Genomic DNA, 18,607 nt, shown 5'->3' with positions numbered 1-18,607 from the left:
CTTTTTCTTAATCTTTTCATCAAAAAGTTAGCCCTACCATTTAGAATATCACTGTGTGTGAAAGGAAGCGAGTGGATAGGAAAACACCTAGTATTTGGCACCACCAGTCCACGTGGTTTGCAGGTCGCCCGGTATAGATCAATTCAATAACCTAGCTTCTCAATCTCAAAATATAAAGACCTTGCATAGACACACCCCACAGTAGCTAGATAGTGTTACGCATACATGGAGATGGAGAGTGGATTTTGTGGTTTGTTTTGGGAAGATTCAACTAATATTCCATAATCAATGGCTCGTTTGGATGTGCTTTTAAAATAATTGAAAGTACTTTTAAAGAAAATATTTTTGAATTCCAAAAGCACTTTTAGTGCTTTTCCAGAATTTACTTGCATGTTTATTAAGGATTGGTTCTAAAAACATTTTCACCAAAAGTGTTTTCAGTCATTTTAAAAGTACATCCAAATGAGTTCTAACACTTATTCTTCTTCATTGAATATTGCATGTGGAGTGATGTCCCACGTCAAAAAGTTCAGCGATCTTGCATGTCCTTATAACGAGCTGGTTACTCTTCATATTGCTAATTAATTTTTTAGTGAAACCTCAAAATTCTTAAATGTTATTAGAGACAATTGGCTCACGCGTGAAGCACAACGGTTACACATGATTCATGCAACCTAATATGTATTGCCTACCTGTTTTATTTGACCATTGCCACATGTAACGGGCATGTGAGAATGTGATGTGTTGTCCCACATCGAAAAATTAAGCAACCTTACAAATTCTTAAAAAAGTTTAATTACTCCTCATATATGATATTTGTTTACAGTTTCAGTTTTGATGCATATCATCATACAAGTCACATTGTTTGCATCACTAATTTTCACTAGTTAGAATAGTCCTTGTATTAATTATACACAACTCACATGAGAAGTCAACAATATCAAAAGCTAAGCAAAATATAAGAAAAAATCTATATGTGTTGCTCCAAGCTTAGCTAGGTTTTCTCTTCTCTCCTTCTTTTGTCTTTTTTGTTATACATAATGATACTAATGTATGAAGTATGAACCTCCCCGTGGCTGTCTAACCCTAGGAAAGGATAATTATTTAACTCAAAGGGGCACACCAACTGTGAGGCATGCCCTCTCATAGGGCAAATACTCCTTTGACTGTGGCATCTCCATTCATGTCGCTGTCACCAAAAGGGAGAGAAGCCTCATCTCTCTCTCTCTCTCTCTCTCTGAGTACGTATGTCTATTTAAGAATGTTGTCGGGTTCCCTCCCATCCCATGCGTTCTTATCAGCTTAAGGTTTTTAAACGAAATGAAGGTTAAAAAAACTCTCTCATTGTCAAGAAAAGAGTTGCTTATGCTTGCACTTGCCATTGCCCTATACCAAGACCTTCTAAGAGCCCTAGCCAATGAGGAAAAGACACATACAACCTATCCCATCATTTTATATGAATATACCAGTAGTCCTATCGACAACTGAAAGCCCTCTTTGCATATATATAATACCTACTATTTCCCTTTCTTCCTCAAATTTTATTTCCATTTTCACATGCCGTTCTCTCCCCACTTATATAAGGATTACGATTCTTTCCCTCCTTATTCCATCATTTTCTATCTCCTCCTCTCACATTTTCTATTTTGTCTTTCTCTTTTTATAAAAAAAATTAATATAAAATGTTAACGTGACTTAACTGTGACCGTTGAAATAGAAGGGAATGAAGGGAAGGGAAAAAAAGAGGGGAGAGAAACCTACTTCTTTATGGACATAAACCACTTCTCTCTGTCCCTCTCTCTGTCTCTCTAGACTAGTTTTAGCTAAAGCCTGACCTCTTTAGACCGGCATGATAACAAGGACCACATGATGTACCGTGGTTGTTCTAAGGTTGCTTTCAAGGAGAAGATAACTATGAAAGTAAAGGGGTGATGAGTGTACCACTTCTTAGAGTGGGCGCTATAATGTGAGCGTACAATAAAACCCTAAAAAGTCCATGGTTACATTGGTTGCTAGTCTAAGTGCTTTCATTTCCTTGCGGGCGAGGGTCTCTGCCCTGTCTGTACCATGTTCAAATCTGTGGTTCAGAAATTACCACCTTAGCTTCCATCACATGAGCTTGCTAGCTACTCATCAGATTCATTTGGAATATTATGTGAATGTGATCCATCATTTGAGTTTTGTAGGGGATGCACCATTTGCTACATATAGCAAAGGAATTTGGGGGCCCTTGTGTGGGACAAGTTCTTGTGCGGTGCCTATTTCTGGTTATTACACCTCACTTAAAGTCAATTTTCGGTCTATTTCCTGGAGTTTTCTTGTCCCAAAGTAGGTTGTTTATGTCTAATTTGATGTTGTAACAGCTAAAGCATTTCAGAGGTACTCACATACTTGGATGATGGGGAAAGAAAGTCCACATGTTCCTTTTTATTCTCAATATGCTTACTACTGATATTATCTTTCTACTTCATGATTTCCGACTTAATATAAAATTCATGATTAACAACGTTTTAGACCATGTGAGGTTTGGGATGACCTATTTATAATGTTTTTAACCCTAGAAATTCCCTAGGCATCTAAATAGAAATGAGAATAAACAAATAACAAAATATCAAAATTGTACTAAAATAATAAAACCCCGTTTTTGGCAATTAGAAGTTGGAATTCGTCAAATTCTAACCGGACACGTTGTTGTGTCAATTTGGACAACACAGCAAGTCAACATCCATTTTCGGGAGAGTTAGTAATTTTTCATTTACTTTTCTTGATTGCTCTAGTCCAACCTCTTATAAACTTATGTAAGATCACTCAACCCATTAATGTACGACTAATTTTCAACAAGCTATTTCACTGTGTGATGAATTTTCAAGTTAATCCGTAGATAACACAATGGGGTGACGTGGAGCACGTGTGGCCGTTTGGCTTTATACGTGGGACAACCTACTCTGATACCATGAAGAAGTTGACGTTCCACTATAAAATGAATTGGCAATATGGGGAGTAGCCCAACTCATAAGAGCAACTCCACCCTTAAAAAATGAGTTGGGGCAAAGTCTATTTAATCCACTCAAATAAATAGTAATTGACTGAAATAAATAGTAATTGGCCAAGTGTATCTTCACCTCTAAAACTAAATAACCTAGTCCATTTTATTAAACTATTATTAATTTTTTATTATAAAATAATTTAAAATTAATAATTTTATTTTTAATTTCTGACATTCTTTATTTATAAAAAAATATTATTAATTTATGACATTTTATTTATTTATTTATTTTAAAGTTTTTTGGCTCAAAAATCTGGACCGTTGATCTAAAAATCGAACAGTCCGGATTATGCCATGTCCCCGTCCCAAATTATTGTACTTTTTGTCTGATATTTTTGTGTTTCGTCCCTTATGTTACTAATTTACAAACCGTAGGACCCACATGAGATTTTTGTCCCCTTCTTGGGATTTTCTTATCCCCTTTTTATTATTTTAAAATCCCTCTCACTATCTTTCTTTCACAACTCTCTCATCTTTCTCCCTCTCTTCACCCCCGGACACCCTCTCCCCCGTGCCTTTTCTCTCGGCAAACTCTCCCTCTCCTCTCTGTGACTTACTCACACACACACATAACAACCCCAAATCAGTGCAACGAGGACGGAAGAGCTTCGGGAACCCCGTGACAAGCCGAGGAACCCTCTAGCAATGCTGTCACAATTCATCGTCTTCCCCGACGTGTTGTCGTGATTTTTGATGTTGGTAAGCTTCTAGAAACTCTTGGGATGTGTTTTAAGGTTAGATCGAAGCTTGTTTGAAGTTGTACATATGTGTAAATAGCTTGGAGTAGCTTTTCCAAACTTCTCGATGAGCATTGCCCCTTTCAAGGTGATTTCTGGCCAAACCACGACTGAGTTAGCTAGCATGCAAGATATCAATATTTTCATCTCGTTGAGTACTACAACTTTGGTTTTATATCACTTGATTTGGTTGAGTAACGAATAAGTTACGAGCATTTGAAAACTAGCCCAGAAACCGACCAATGTATAGCCTGCAAACGGATCAACCTGACCTAAATCCCTTAGACCCAGATTCAGACCTAGGTTGGGACTCCGCCTAACCTTGTAGCCCAACCCAAATCTTTGGGCCAAGCCCTTAGGCCCAAACCCAAGCCTTCGGCCTAACCTAGAACCAAAACCCCCAAACCTTTGGGCCGGGCTTTTAAGCCCAAGCCCATGTGAGCCCAAACCCTTAACCCAGTCAACCATTGGAATATTTCAAGGAATATTCTTGGAATATTCCTCTGTTGACTTTTGTTGACTTATTCGAAACTTACCCGGGACTCTTTTTAGGGTAATTCGACGTATTGAATCCATTTTTTACTTCCGTTTTCCCAAATTTAATCGTTTTAGTAGAGTTTTATTAATTGGACCCTTTATGTGCTTAAGTGCGTTTATTAGTGGCAATTATGTTCTTCCTATTTCACACGGCTCTTCGACAACGGAGTATATGTGAGTGGACCCCTTCTAAAATGCATGTTTTAATAGTAGAAATGCATACATGAAAAACATGATTTAATGGTTACGTTTATGAAACGTTTTAGGAGTAAATTAGATTTACACTTTATGATTATCATGTTTTACTGAGAATATTTTGGGATACCATACTTTATCAAATTTATGTTCTTTGTAGTATATATGATGGATGACTATATACTATTTATGAACATGTTTTTACACTCTTTATAGTATATGTGATTGATGACTATATACTATGAAGATGCTTTGAGATATATGTACTTATGTTGGAAAGATTATATTCAATGTTTTTGTGAGTATCTAGTGGTCACTGTTCTACCTACGGGCGATGATACTTATATTGGCTTCGACTAGGCATAGGTTAGTAGCTTCTACCGGGAGATACTTATACTTTTTAGGGTGGAATGAAATGATTTTCTGAGAAGAAATTCCAAACTGACCCAGAATCACTAAAGTTTTTTCCTGCTTCGACTCCCTCTCTCTATGCACCACGACTTTCTTAGTTGTCGCGACTCCCTCTCTTTGAAATCCATTGAAGAAGAAGCACTTACAGCTCAAAATAGAAGAAGAGAAAAAAAAATTGGAGAATTTACAGAGGGAAAACGGAAAGAAAAACAAGAAGAAGAGGAAACAGAAAGAAGACGAGATGATGATGATGAGGAAAAGGAAATAATAAAAAAGAATAAAGTTCCGGTTTTCTAGGCGTCAAAATGGTCTCCAGAGTCTCTAACTTTCTTTGCTGATGTGAGGGATGGGGACTAAGGAATAGGGATGGAGGGGAGGGGTCACACCACAGTGACCATACACATGGTGCTTTATGAAATGGGGAAGGATGCATGCACCTTCTCTTCCTTATGAACCAATGATTTTTTTTCGTATTTTATCATTCTTTTATTATTTTATTCATGAATTTCATACAAGTATAATTTTTGTAAGTGTTAGTATGCACTTATTTACAAGATATATAAAAACTTTACCTAAAATCCATCCTAGGCGCCAGCCTGCCCGCCCGACTAGCGCCTAACATTTTTTAAAACCTTGGGTGAAGAAGGAAATTCTTGATGAGGCACATATGTTGGCGTATGCTATGCATCTGGGGAGTACCAAATTGTATCATACCATTCGTCCATTCTATTACTGGTACGGGATGTGACAGAGTATGTGAGGATATGCATTATTTACCAGCAGGTGAAGGCGGACAGACAGAGACCTGAAGGGTTAATGCAAAATATCCCTATACCCGTGTGGAAGTGGGAAGACATCTCCATGGATTTGTGTATGGTTTGCTGAGCACACGGTTGAGGTTTGATGGCATATGGGTGATTGTAGACCGACTCACCAAGATTGCTCACTTCTTACCTGTTTAACAGACCTACACACTGGAGAGGTTAGCACGATTGTTCATTGACAACATCGTTAAACTTCACAGTGTGGCCGTTACCATTGTTTCGGACAGAGATCCAAGATTCACCTCCAAATTTTGGAAAGCATTCAATGACGCCATGGATCAACTGTTGTACAGTACTGCCTATCATCCATAAATCGATTGTCAATCTGAGAGGATAATTCAAACCTTAGAGGACATGTTGAGAGTGTCTGTTCTCCAATAGAAGGGTAGTTGCGATAACTAGTTGCCTCTAATCTAGTTTACCTACAACAATAACTACCACTCTAGTATCTGCATGGCACTATTCGAGGCACTGTATGGGAAGGTGTACCGGACATCGTTGCGTTGGACTCAAGTCGGTGAACTAGTGTTAGTGGAGCCAGAAATTATCAACATCATTAATACTAATATCCAGTTAATAAAGAGGAATCTGAAGATGGCTCAAGATCGGCAAAAAAGTATCGCAGACCGACATTCCAGGGATCGTGAGTACGAGATTGGTGACTTTGTCTTTCTGAAGTTATCACCCTGGATAGTGTAGTTCGTTTTAGTAAGCGGGGCAAATTGAGTCATCGATATGTTGGCCCCTACCAGATCATAGAGAGAATTGGTGCGGTTGCTTATAGATTGGAGCTAACACTAGAGTTATCACAAATTCATGATGTATTTCACGTTTCCATGTTACGGAAGTATGTATCGGATCCCTCCCACGTTATTCAGCCGGAACCGTCAAAAGTGAGTCAGGATGCAAGTTATGTTGAGGAACTAGTGGCGATCATCGGTCGACAGGATAAAACCCTGAGGAACAAGGTTATTTTGTTAGTGAAAGTGTTGTGAATAAACCATTCAGTCGAGGAAGCGACGTGGGAAACGGAAGAACTGATGAGAAGTCAGTATCTGTATTTATTTGTTTGAGTTTGTAATATTGGGGACAAAATTCTTTTAAGGGGGTAGATTGTGAAACCCTGTCCCAAATTATTGTACTTTTTGTTGGATATTTTTGTATTTCGTCCCTTACGTTATTAATTTACGAACCGTGGGACCCACATGGGATTTTGGTCCCCTTATCCCCCACCTTACCTGAATCCCCCTTTCCCTTTTTAGGATTTTCTTATCCCTTTTTTATTATTTTAAAATCCCTCTTACTCTCTTTCTTTCATAACTCTCTCATCTTTCTCCTTCTTTTCACCCCCGGAGCCCCTCTCCCTCATGCATTCTCTCTCGGAAAGCTCTTTCTCATCTCTGTAAGTCACTCACACACACACATAACAACCCCAAACCAGTGCAATGAGGATAAAAAAGCTTCGGGAACCCCGTGACAAGCTGAGGAACCCTCTAGCAACGCTATCACTATTCATCGTCTTCACAAACGTGTTTGCATGATTTCCAACGTTGGTTAGCTTCTAGAATATCTTGGGATGTGCTTTAAGGTTAGATCAAAACTTGTTTGAAGTTGTACATACGTGTAAATTGCAGAAAATAGCTTGGAGTAGCTTTTCCAAACTTTTCGACCAGCACCGCCCCTTTCGAGGTGATTTCTGGTCAAACCACGACGAGTTAGCCGGTGTGCAAGGTATCAATCTCTTCATCTCGTTGAGTACTATAACTTTGGTTTTTATATCACTTGATTTGGTTAAATAGCGAAGAAGTTACGAGTGTTTGAAAACTAGCCCAGAAACTGATCAAAGTGTGGCCTAAAAACGGGTCAACCCGACCCAAATCCCTAAGACCTAGATCCGGACCCAGGTTGGAACTCGGCCCAACCTTGCAGCCCAACCCAAATAGTTGGGCCAAACCTTTAGGCCCAAACCTAGGCCTTCGGCCTGACCCAAAACCAAAACCCCCAAACCTTTATGCCAGGCTTGTGAGCCTAAACTCTTAACCCCAATCAACCAAAACCCCTTTGGACCCAAGCCTTGGGCCTTCGGCCCGGTAGCCTCAAACCCAGACCCAGTTGGAATATTCTCTAGAATATTCCTGTGTTGACTTTGTTGATTTTTCGAAATTTACCCGGGACCCTTCTTAGGGTAATTCGACGTCTTAAATCCATTTTTGAAGTCCGTTTTCCCAAAGTCAATCGTTTTAGTAGAGTTTTATTAATAAGAACGGAATCGCCGCTTATAAATATTCCGTTCTTCCTATTTCGCACGGCTCTTCGACGACGGAGTATTTATGAGTGGACCTCTTCTAAAATGCATATTTTAATATTAGAAATGCATACATGAAAAACATGATTTAATGGTTACGTTTATGAAACGTTTTAGGAGTAAATTAGATTTACACTTTATGATTATCATGCTTTACTGAGAATATTTTGGGATACCATAATTTATCAAATTTATGTTCTTTGTAGTATATATGATGGATGACTATATACTATTTATGAATATGTTTTTACACTCTTTATAGTATATATGATGGATGACTATATACTATGAAGATGCTTTGAGATATATGTACTTATGTTGGAATGATTATATTCAATGTTTTTGTGCATATCTAGTGGTCACTATTTTGCCTATGGGCGATGATATTTATATTGGCTTCGGCCAGACATAGGTTGGTGGATTTGGTCAGGAGATACTTATATTGGCTTCAGCAGGGCGTAGGTTGGTGGCTTTGGTCGTATGACACTGATATATGATACCACTAGTTAGCACACTATACGATATATGTTTTATGAAAGTTTTATGGCATGCTAGGGTTTTTGAAAAACCTATTATATATTACGCTATATGAGTTTTCATAAACTTTGGGGGTTAGTACGTTGTTGAATAATTATGTTTTTACTATTCATATATCAACTTGGTCCACTCATATTTGTTTTACGCCCCTTCAGGACATAGGAACAACGCATACGATCCGAGCTACGAGGCATTCCCTACCAGTGACATCGTGCCATCCTCTCTACTTCGTCATCACTTGTAACAGCACATTTTGCTCATATTCTTAAGTAGATGTACGCTCTGAATATGTCATGCATTACCACTATCAATATTATTATTGGCAGTTGAATATTATTATATTATTTTTTAAGGTTTATGTTGGAATATTACATTGTGTAGTTCGTGCGAAATTTACATGCATGTTTCACATGTTCTCAGCATATGCATTCATTAAATGGTTTGCGTCACACTCGGGTGTCGGCCAGCACGCAGCCATCCCGATGTCTCCTGAACATCGAGATCAAGGCGTGTCAAACTCCACCCAAATGAATAGTAATTGACTGAAATAAATAGTAATTGCCCAAGTACATCTCCACCTCTAAAACTAAATAGCCTAGTCCATTTTATTAAAATATTATTAATTTTTTATTATAAAATAATTAAAAAATAAAAATTATTTTTAATTTCTGACATTTTTTATTTATAAAAAATATTATTAATTTGTGACATTTTATTTTATTTTATTTTAAAGTTTTTTGGCTGAAAAATATGGACTGTTGATCTAAAAATCGAACGGTCCAAATTGTGCCATGTCACTAGCTGTACATTGGGTTTGAATTTCAAATTTTTTTGACCGTTGGAAATCCAACGGTCGAGGCTTAGCCATGTGGCTCATGTCTCGCGCCCCTTTAGTGTTTTTTGTAGTAGGGGCCCGGCGTGTCGGGGACACGCAAGCATCTTTCCTGCACGCTTGATGCAAAAAAAATGTGTTGTCCACTGACGTTATGCGTTGCCTACCTCAGCCCATTTTGGCCCGCCCTACAAACTGGCTTGGACTTTGAGCTGGCCTATTTTTAGGGGTGGAGAGGTTTATTTGGGTGCTAGCCTATTTTTTTAGGCTTTGGGCGAACCTAAAAGATAAGGCTGGACTTAAATGTGTGACTCATTCTCAACATTTGACACGCAAGTCGTTGATTGGCCACTTTGTGGAGGCGTGGGTGCTACCTAAGAATATTCTACGGTCGATGTTGTACGTTTACGTACGATTCCTGTGCGCAAAGCCCTAGTTTTTGGACCTGGATCCTTTCCTGAGCTAATAGAGAAGATCATCCTCATCAATCATCGTGGACCAACAGGGGGGTCCCTTTAAAGTTATAATAATTGTAGCTGTTGGATAAAAATCCAACGGTTCACAATGATTGATGAGGAGGATCCTCTCCATTAGCTCAAGAGAGGATCCAAATCCCTAGTTTTTCTTCTCCCATGACTCATGAGCACCGTGTATTGTTATTTATCAAGTAGCTTCTCATCTTACTCTAAAATGAAAGCACCTAGCTAGCGTTTCTGCATGTCACACACACACACACACACACACACATACACACACACACACATATAAATATATATATATCAGTATCTTTTTAGGTTTTATTATGGGAAGTGTTATTGACACTCCCAAAATTTCATTCTACACTCCTCACAAATGTATTTTTCTTTCCAAACATAGAAAGTTTGGAGTGTAGAATGAGAAATTTTGAGTGCCAATAACAATTCCCTTTATTATATATATATATGGCCATACTAATTTCAAGCCAATATTGACTTAATTTGGAGTGTATTTGACTAGTTTTGGCGTTTATGGAATCAAACGAGCATGTATTTTGAGTAGTACTCGTCGATACGAACGAATGAGCAAATGCCTTGGCAGAAAGAAAAATAAAAACTAAATATTATGTTCATCTTGGACGAATGACATGAAGAGTGAGGAGAACCAACTAAACTTAAAACAAAAAATTTTACCGCTTTCAAATAAGGAACAAAGTCTCGGCTTATTTGATTCTTTAGGACTCTGAACCTAGTCTTGTTATGAGAGTTATTTATCATTATATTACAGTAGGCCCTTCTGTGATGAGATGTACATCCAACGGAATAACATACGAAGATGATGCCAAAGAGATACACACAGATTAAGGTTGAAAGAAAATTAGGTTTTTGAGAAAACTAGTTTACCGTGTAGGTGGAAGGAAGTAATGGTCTCACGCTAAACACGTTTTAGCAAGGGGAGTGCTACTCACACACTTCTTTTTATTTCTCACACATCCTTTGTTAATTTCTGTCATTTAATCTTTTTTAATTCAATTAATTCGATGGTCACAAATTAAGAAAGTGTGTATAAAATAAAAAGGGTGTGTGGTACACCCCTTTAGCAATAATTGGGAAAGAAAAATACAAAAACAATCTGGATAAGAAAATTATGAAAGGTACTTTGTCTGCTAAGTACAGTTTTGATCGTATCTCACAGAAGACATTTTTCTCTATTTTTTTAATTAAGATTGTCTTTTCCTTTGTTTCTTTGTGGGTCTGATACGATTCCTGGGGAATAGGACAAGTTCTTAAGTATAAGGTGGGTACAACAAGAGATAATTGATTAATAAACTGTTTTAAGCGGCTATACTCAGAAAACGATGAGTGTACTGTGTGTGCGCGTGTGTATCCCACTTTATATGATTTTTCTTCACCACAAAAATGAAATTTTGTAATTAAATTTCACACTTTAAACAAATGATGGTCTTTAGCTCCATATATGTAGGGTGTAGTTTTGGGACAAACCAAGGACGACAACATTTATAATAATTTACTTGATCTGGTATTCTTTTTAGCTCGAATTATAAAGGAGATAATACAAAGCAAGCCCAGTAAAACTAGATAAATTTTATACAAGTCAAACTCGAACATGGTATTTGACTTTGCTTGTTCACACTTTTAAATTATTACGTGAATGTACTTCTAAACCATAGTACTAAGTGATTGCACTTTTTTTTTTGAAAATTAAACGAGAGAAAAATAAGTACATTATAAAGCCAGAATGACCCGTCAGCGATGCAAATCTCAAAATCAAGAAACATAACCTCATGCTTGGCAAGAAGATGCAAAATCTAATCACATTGACAATAAACAAACTAACAAGTGAAAAACGAAAAGAAGATAGTGAATAAGTTAAGGTTTTACCATAAAATCAATTGGCAATACGGAAAGTAACTCAATTACGAAACGCATATGCAAGGTTCCTTCTTTTCTTGATGTAGAATTGAAACTCTCAATACACTCTCTCACGTGTGACGAATTTTCAAACCTAGCAATTGAACAACACAAATCAAGTGACCTGGAGCACGTGTGGCTGTTGAGCTTCACACGTGAGACAACCTCCTATGATACCATGAAGAAAGTCGAGGTTCCACCATAAAACCAATTGACAATATAAGGAGTAGCTTAACTTATTTATAAAGCCATGCAAAGTTTCTCCTCCTATCAATGTGGATTTATTCTCAACATAGAGCGTGCTTACAATTCCAAAGCGCCATCCTCATCCAAATCGTTTGGGACATCTTTACTTAGGATGACAATGAGAAAGTAACGTAAGAGATCTAAAATTAACACCCGCTTTTTCTTTAATTAGATTATTATTAAATATATAAATATGAACGATATATTCTTCGCAGTCATTTATTTTAATTAATATGCCCTAAAATTTGAGTCTAAAAATTTACACATCGCATTCAAAAGTTATTTGTGTATATATAATAACAAGTGAAAAAACAATATGCATTGGATCGAGAAATCTCGGCCTTCTTTCTTGTTTGGGCTTTCCCCCCTCCTCGAAACCCGAAAAAGGGTTAAAAAAAGATCATGGCCTTCTTGGGCCGGCCCAAGTCCAACGAACATACGAAAACCCCACGCGCCAGATTTCAGTTGCGTATGACGAACTACAACCAACGAGCGTGGGACACGCGCGGCCCTCCAAAAGCCCGCCGCCGCTCGTCTCTTCCCCGCCAAATCCCCAAAACTCCATTAAAAATTTAAAGTTCGCTTCGTTTTCATGTGCAAAACCCACACTTTCAGAGACTTCGAGGCACGAAGAGCTCTATTTTCTGGCTCAGCGGATCGGCCATGGATGCCAAGTTTGAGGACCACTGCAAGCTTCCCGAGCTCAAGCTAGGTACAGCATCGCAAAAGCCCTAGCTTTGCATTTGTTACTAATTACATCAATTAGTTTTGAATATGTGTGTGTGTATGTATGTTTCTGTATTTATATATTTGCTGCAATTTTGTTAGATGCAAAGCAATCTCAAGGGTTTCTCTCATTCTTCAAAACCCTCCCCAGTGTGAGTATTCAAAACCCTAGCCGTCTGTTTAATTTCTTGAAATTGAAAGGGAAAGTGATAAAAATCATGTTTTGTTTCTATTTTTGTATTTGTTTATTTATTTATTTGAATGACTTTGGCTAGAGATGGAAATGGACTTTAAGGTTTGGTTTTGATTTTGTTTCGTTGCATTTGCTTTCCGGTTTTATTATTTGGATTTTGCTCTGTTTCTGTTTTTACAGGATTCAAGAGCTATTCGATTGTTTGATCGACGGGTCAATTTGTATTCCGGCTCTCTTTTGTGCATTCCCTAATTTTATTTTTCCCTTTTCCCCCTCTATTATTTCTCTGTCGGGTTCTCGGTAATTCTTATTGTTTTTGACCATTGGATGTGACTTGTTATCTCAGGACTACTATACCGCTCATGGTGAAAATGCCACTTTCATTGCAAAGACCTACTACCGTACCACCACTGCTTTACGACAGTTGGGTAGCGGATCCAATGGCCTATCCAGTGTGAGTGTTACTAAAAACATGTTTGAGATGATTGCACGTGATCTACTACTGGAAAGAACAGACCATACTCTTGAGATTTATGTGGGTAGTGGCTCAAGTTGGAGGCTGGTGAAAAGTGGAACCCCTGGAAACCTTTGCAGTTTCGAAGGTGTTTTGTTTGCCAACAATGAGATGCAGGATACCCCGGTGGTTGTTGAGCTATTACCTAACTTTCAGGAAAATGGTTGCACAGTTGGGTTAGGATATGTCGGATCTAACTAAACGAGTACTTGGATTAGCTGAATTTATTGATGATAGTCACTTTACAAATGTGGAATCAGCTTTAGTTGCACTTGGTTGCAAGGAATGCCTTCTGCCTCTAGAGAGTGGCAAAACTAGCGAAATTAGAACGTTGCATGATGCATTGAGTAGATGTGGTGTGATGTTAACTGAGAGGAAGAAGATTGAATTTAAAACGGGATTTGGTTCAGGATCTCAGTCGGCTTGTCAAAGGCTCCATTGAACCAGTTTGAGATTTAGTGTCCGGGTTTGAGTTTGCACCTGGTGCATTGGGGGCATTGCTCTCTTATGCAGAATTACTTGCTGACGAGAGCAATTATGGAAACTATAGCATTCCAAGATATAATCTTGACAGCCATATGAGGTTAGATTCTGCTGCTAATAGGGCACTTAATGTCCTGGAAAGTAAATCCAATGCAAACAAAAATTTCAGTTTGTTTGGTCTTATGAATAGGACTTGTACTGTTGGAATGGGTAAAAGATTACTGCACATGTGGCTCAAACAGCCTTTATTGGATGTAAATGAAATCAACTCAAGGTTAGATTTGGTACAAGCATTTGTGGAGGATCCTGCACTTCGCCAAGATTTGAGGCAGCATCTGAAAAGAATTTCAGACATCGAGTGGCTGATGCACAATCTTGAGAAGAAAAGAGCTGGTTTGCAGCATATTGTAAAACTTTATCAGGTATGATCTATAACACCTTTATTTTATTAGGTTATCTACCGTGTTGAGATTTTGTTGGTATGACCATATATGAATATTTGTTAAACAAAATGTTAGTATAATGCACTTATCTTATAGACGTACCTATGCATTTAAGCTGACCCATTTTTTCTTTTCGAGTGCAGTCGTGTATAAGACTTCCCTTCATTAAGAGCGCCCTAGAACGCTATGATGGACAGTTCTCCTCACTGACCAAGGAAAGGTATTGGGAACCCCTTGAGTTATGGACTGATGGTAGCCACTTAAATAAGTTCATTTCTCTGGTGGAAGCTGCTATTGACCTTGATCAACTTAAGAATGGAGAGTACATGATATCATCTAATTATGACCCGGCACTTTCTGCAGTGAAGGAAGAGCAAGAGTTGTTGGAGCACCAAATACACACATTGCATAAACAAACCGCCAATGATCTTGATCTCGCTGTCGATAAGGCTTTAAAATTAGATAAAGGCACACAATTTGGACATGTCTTTAGAATCACAAAGAAGGAAGAGCCAAAAATAAGGAAAAAGCTCACAACGCAATTCATTGTTCTGGAAACCCGAAAGGATGGAGTGAAATTTACCAACACAAAGCTTAAGAAGTTAGGAGATCAGTAACAAAGAATAGTTGAAGAGTATAAGAATTGTCAGAAAGAGCTCGTTAACCAAGTTGTTCAAACGGCAATAACTTTCTCGGAGGTAGTGATACTTTAAGTATTTTGTGCCTAATCCTTTCTCCTGTTCTGGATTAAAGGATTTTTCATCTCCAGGTTATCTGGTCTGTAGCTGGGTTGCTCTCTGAATTGGATGTCTTACTTGGTTTTGCTGATTTGGCTTCTAGCTGTCCTACTCCTTACACTAGGCCAGTCATCACGCCACCGGTAATCAGTTACCTGTTATTTCTTTATATTTCTTACTGAACAATGATAATGTTTTTTCCTTGTTACTAAATTGTATTTTTTAACAATAATTATTGTCCTATTGGCCATAATAGGATGAAGGGGATATAATATTAGAAGGGAGTAGACATCCCTGCATGGAGGCTCAGGACTGGGTGAATTTTATACCCAACGATTATAAACTTGTGAGAATTCGTGAACTCAGGAAAACAAATAAAAAAGAACAAGATGTTGGTTAATTTATAAGTTGGATGGGTTCTGATGTGCTCTTTACTATTTCTGCTGCTTAGGTGAGAGGAAAGAGTTGGTTCCCAATCATCACAGGACCCAATATGGGTGGTAAATCAACATTTATCCGACAGGTGTGATTTTAATGACTTCGTCAAATGCTTCTTCCTACTGCTTCCATCAGCATAAATAACTTTCCATGCAACTATTACATTCTTGCACTTGATATGTGGCTCTTGTCACCGAATTGGACACCCCACATCCATGTTCAATTCCAAATGCTTTAATCACTATTAACAAGTGACTGAATTTTCTTTGCACTGGCAGGTTGGTGTGAATATTCTGATGGCATAAGTTGGTTGCTTCGTTCCGTGTGACGCAGCTAGCATTTCTGTTCGTGATTGCATTTTTGCTCGGGTGGGAGCTGGCGACTGCCAAGTGAGTTTCCTGGCATATTCTCTTGAAGTTTGAACTTCTTTTTATGCTATTTAAATGATCTTTTAGTTCTCTGTAGTCTTCTTATCTCCTACGGGGGATTTTTGTCTTTCCATTGTGGAAATTGAGTTGTGTTTCTTCTTCTTTCTAGCTACATGGAGTTTCTACCTTTATGCAAGAAATGCTTGAGACTGCATCTATACTGAAAGGAGCTACAGACAAGTCACTAATAATCATCGATGAGTTAGGCCGAGGGACTTCAACTTATGATGGATTTGGTTCGTTTAACTCTTGAGCTTTTTTTTTTCGATGCATTTGATACTGCCAAGTTTTTACTTTCCAGTTTTGTTAATGCGTGATAGTAATATTAACGTTTACAGCTTTGTCTTATCAGTATTTACTATGGTGCTCAGGTTTAGCTTGGGCCATTTGTGAACACCTTGTTGAAGTGATTAAAGCACCTACCTTGTTTGCAACCCACTTTCATGAATTAACTGCATTAGCTCATGAAAATGGCGTTCAGGAAGCTAATATGAAGCAAATTGTTGGCGTAGCAAACTATCACGTTAGTGCACATACTGACTCATCAAGCCGCAAGTTGACTATGCTGTACAAGGTAGATGTATTCTCTTGTTATTGTATAGGTTATTTATGTTGTCTTTTCCAGGGTCTCAAGTAGTAGATTTGGAGGCTGATGTCATGCACTGATGTTCGCTATTAAGTTCTATAATGTTCTTCCATCTTCTCTTTGTTTTCATGCTAGTGCATGCGATATTGGTTTAGCAAAACTGAACTCGCTCATTTTCTTGATTTGATCATACTTTCCAGGTTGAGCCAGGAGCTTGTGATGAAAGTTTTGGTATTCAGGTTGCAGAGTTTGCAAACTTTCCCGAAAGTGTTGTTTCCCTTGCTCAAGAAAAAGCTGCTAAATTGGAGGATTTCTCTGCTACTACAGTCACGCTAAATGATGTTGGAGAAGAGGTGATGACTATAGCTTTGAATAATTAGTAACAATGCTATAACTTCTTGCGTTGCCTCAACCTGGCGTTTGATCGTACAAATCTGTTATACATTCACGCCATTGAACTCACATGCGTACAATGCTAAGAGGACTAGCGTCGTACTTTTAGATTGATACATTAATCACAGCACCAAAAACATAAGTACAGAAACTTTAAGCATCAGCCTTCTATCTAATCCCTTTCATTAGTACAATAAACAAGTGGATGATGTCGTTAGCAAAAGAATTAATCTAAATTTGTTTAATTTTTGGATTTTAATCAACAATCTAAGATGTGTCGATATCCTACAAATTTTCTAATATAAATCCATATGTATGTAAGTTAGCATGGATCCATAACTAGTGCCATATTATCCTTGTCAAGTACACGGCGAGGTTGAGAGTTATGGTCTGATTCAGTGATCATGATTTACAGGTTGGATTCAAGCGTAAGAGAGAGCCCGACTCTGATGATATGTCCAGAGGAGCTGCTTGGGCGCACAAGTTTCTGAAGGAGTTTTCGGATTTGCCAGTGGAGACAATGGATTTAAAGCAGGCATTGCAAAAGGTTGGCAAGATGAAGGATGAGTTGCAAAAGGATGCAGCAAATTGTCAATGGCTCCAGCAGTTTTTCTAGTCGTCCTTCAGATAGGGGGAGGGTAATTTATGTTTTAGTATGCATGTAAAGCTCGTCTCTGTAAATGTTTTGGGATGAATGCAACTACACCAAACATCTTTCGGCATTGTTTTGGTTATTGTGGGCCGTTTGGAAATGCTTATGTAGAAAGCACTTATGCTCATAAGCATTTTAGATTGAACTACGATTGTTAGGAGCATATGAATATTTTTGGAGAACTAATTTTCACACCCCTTGTTTCTCCCTTCACTTCTCCTTATTCTTGTTTATATTAGTTTTCTTTTGCTTTATTCAATTCAAGGGTTGAAAGGGTGGGAAGAGGATCCAGTTCGGATCTCTTCCATCAAAGGCCTAAGATCAAGTGATCCGAGCTATTAAAATTTGATCCAATAATTATAATTATTATAACTTTTAGAGGGGGCCCTTGTTTGTAGCCGTTGGATCAAATTTGAACGGCTTGGATCACTTGATCATGGGCCTTTGATGGGAGAGATTCGGATTAGATCGTCTTCCGAACGGGTGTGCACGATTAGAATTAAAATTTAAAAATAATTATGTGCTTCTCTAGAAAGCGCTAAAAAGTGCTTTTATAACCTATAAACGCCAAATTTTTAAGATTTTCTTAGTACGTCATCAAACTAACTTTTAGTTTTTTTTTAGCGCTCTGAATCATGTCATTAACGGGTGACACATTCATTAATTGTGTTGCATTCAGATTTAGAATAAGTAGCGCAATTAATAAATTATCGTGTTTAGATTGACCTTAGTCACACAAATTCGGCTCGTGAACTTGAATTATTACCCTTTTAACTATTTTAAGAATGGTTCCAAACAAAGCTTACCCCTTCCAGCCAGCTAGCCAGCCCCGAGCTGGCTAGAATTTTGCTTAAAACTGTCGGATTTCCTATCGGATATAACCGACAGGAATAATTTTGTTTATCGCAATAGTGTCGGTTATAACCGACACGAATA

At 38.0% G+C, this 18,607-nt stretch overlaps 1 pseudogene; it reads left to right on the top strand.

Moving 5' to 3' along the window:
* The first annotated feature begins 12,543 nt into the window (after positions 1–12,543).
* On the top strand, positions 12,544–17,879 carry LOC103929883 (annotated as a pseudogene).
* The last annotated feature ends 728 nt before the right edge of the window (positions 17,880–18,607 follow it).

This window comes from the organism of the source record quoted next, unplaced genomic scaffold, assembly GCF_019419815.1.
Source record: "Pyrus x bretschneideri cultivar Hongxiangsu unplaced genomic scaffold, Pyrus_bretschneideri_v1 Contig27, whole genome shotgun sequence".
Classification (NCBI taxonomy): Eukaryota; Viridiplantae; Streptophyta; class Magnoliopsida; order Rosales; family Rosaceae; genus Pyrus; species Pyrus x bretschneideri.
The sequence above is the reverse complement of the archived record's forward strand: the minus strand, read 5'-3'. Positions and strand labels throughout refer to the sequence as shown.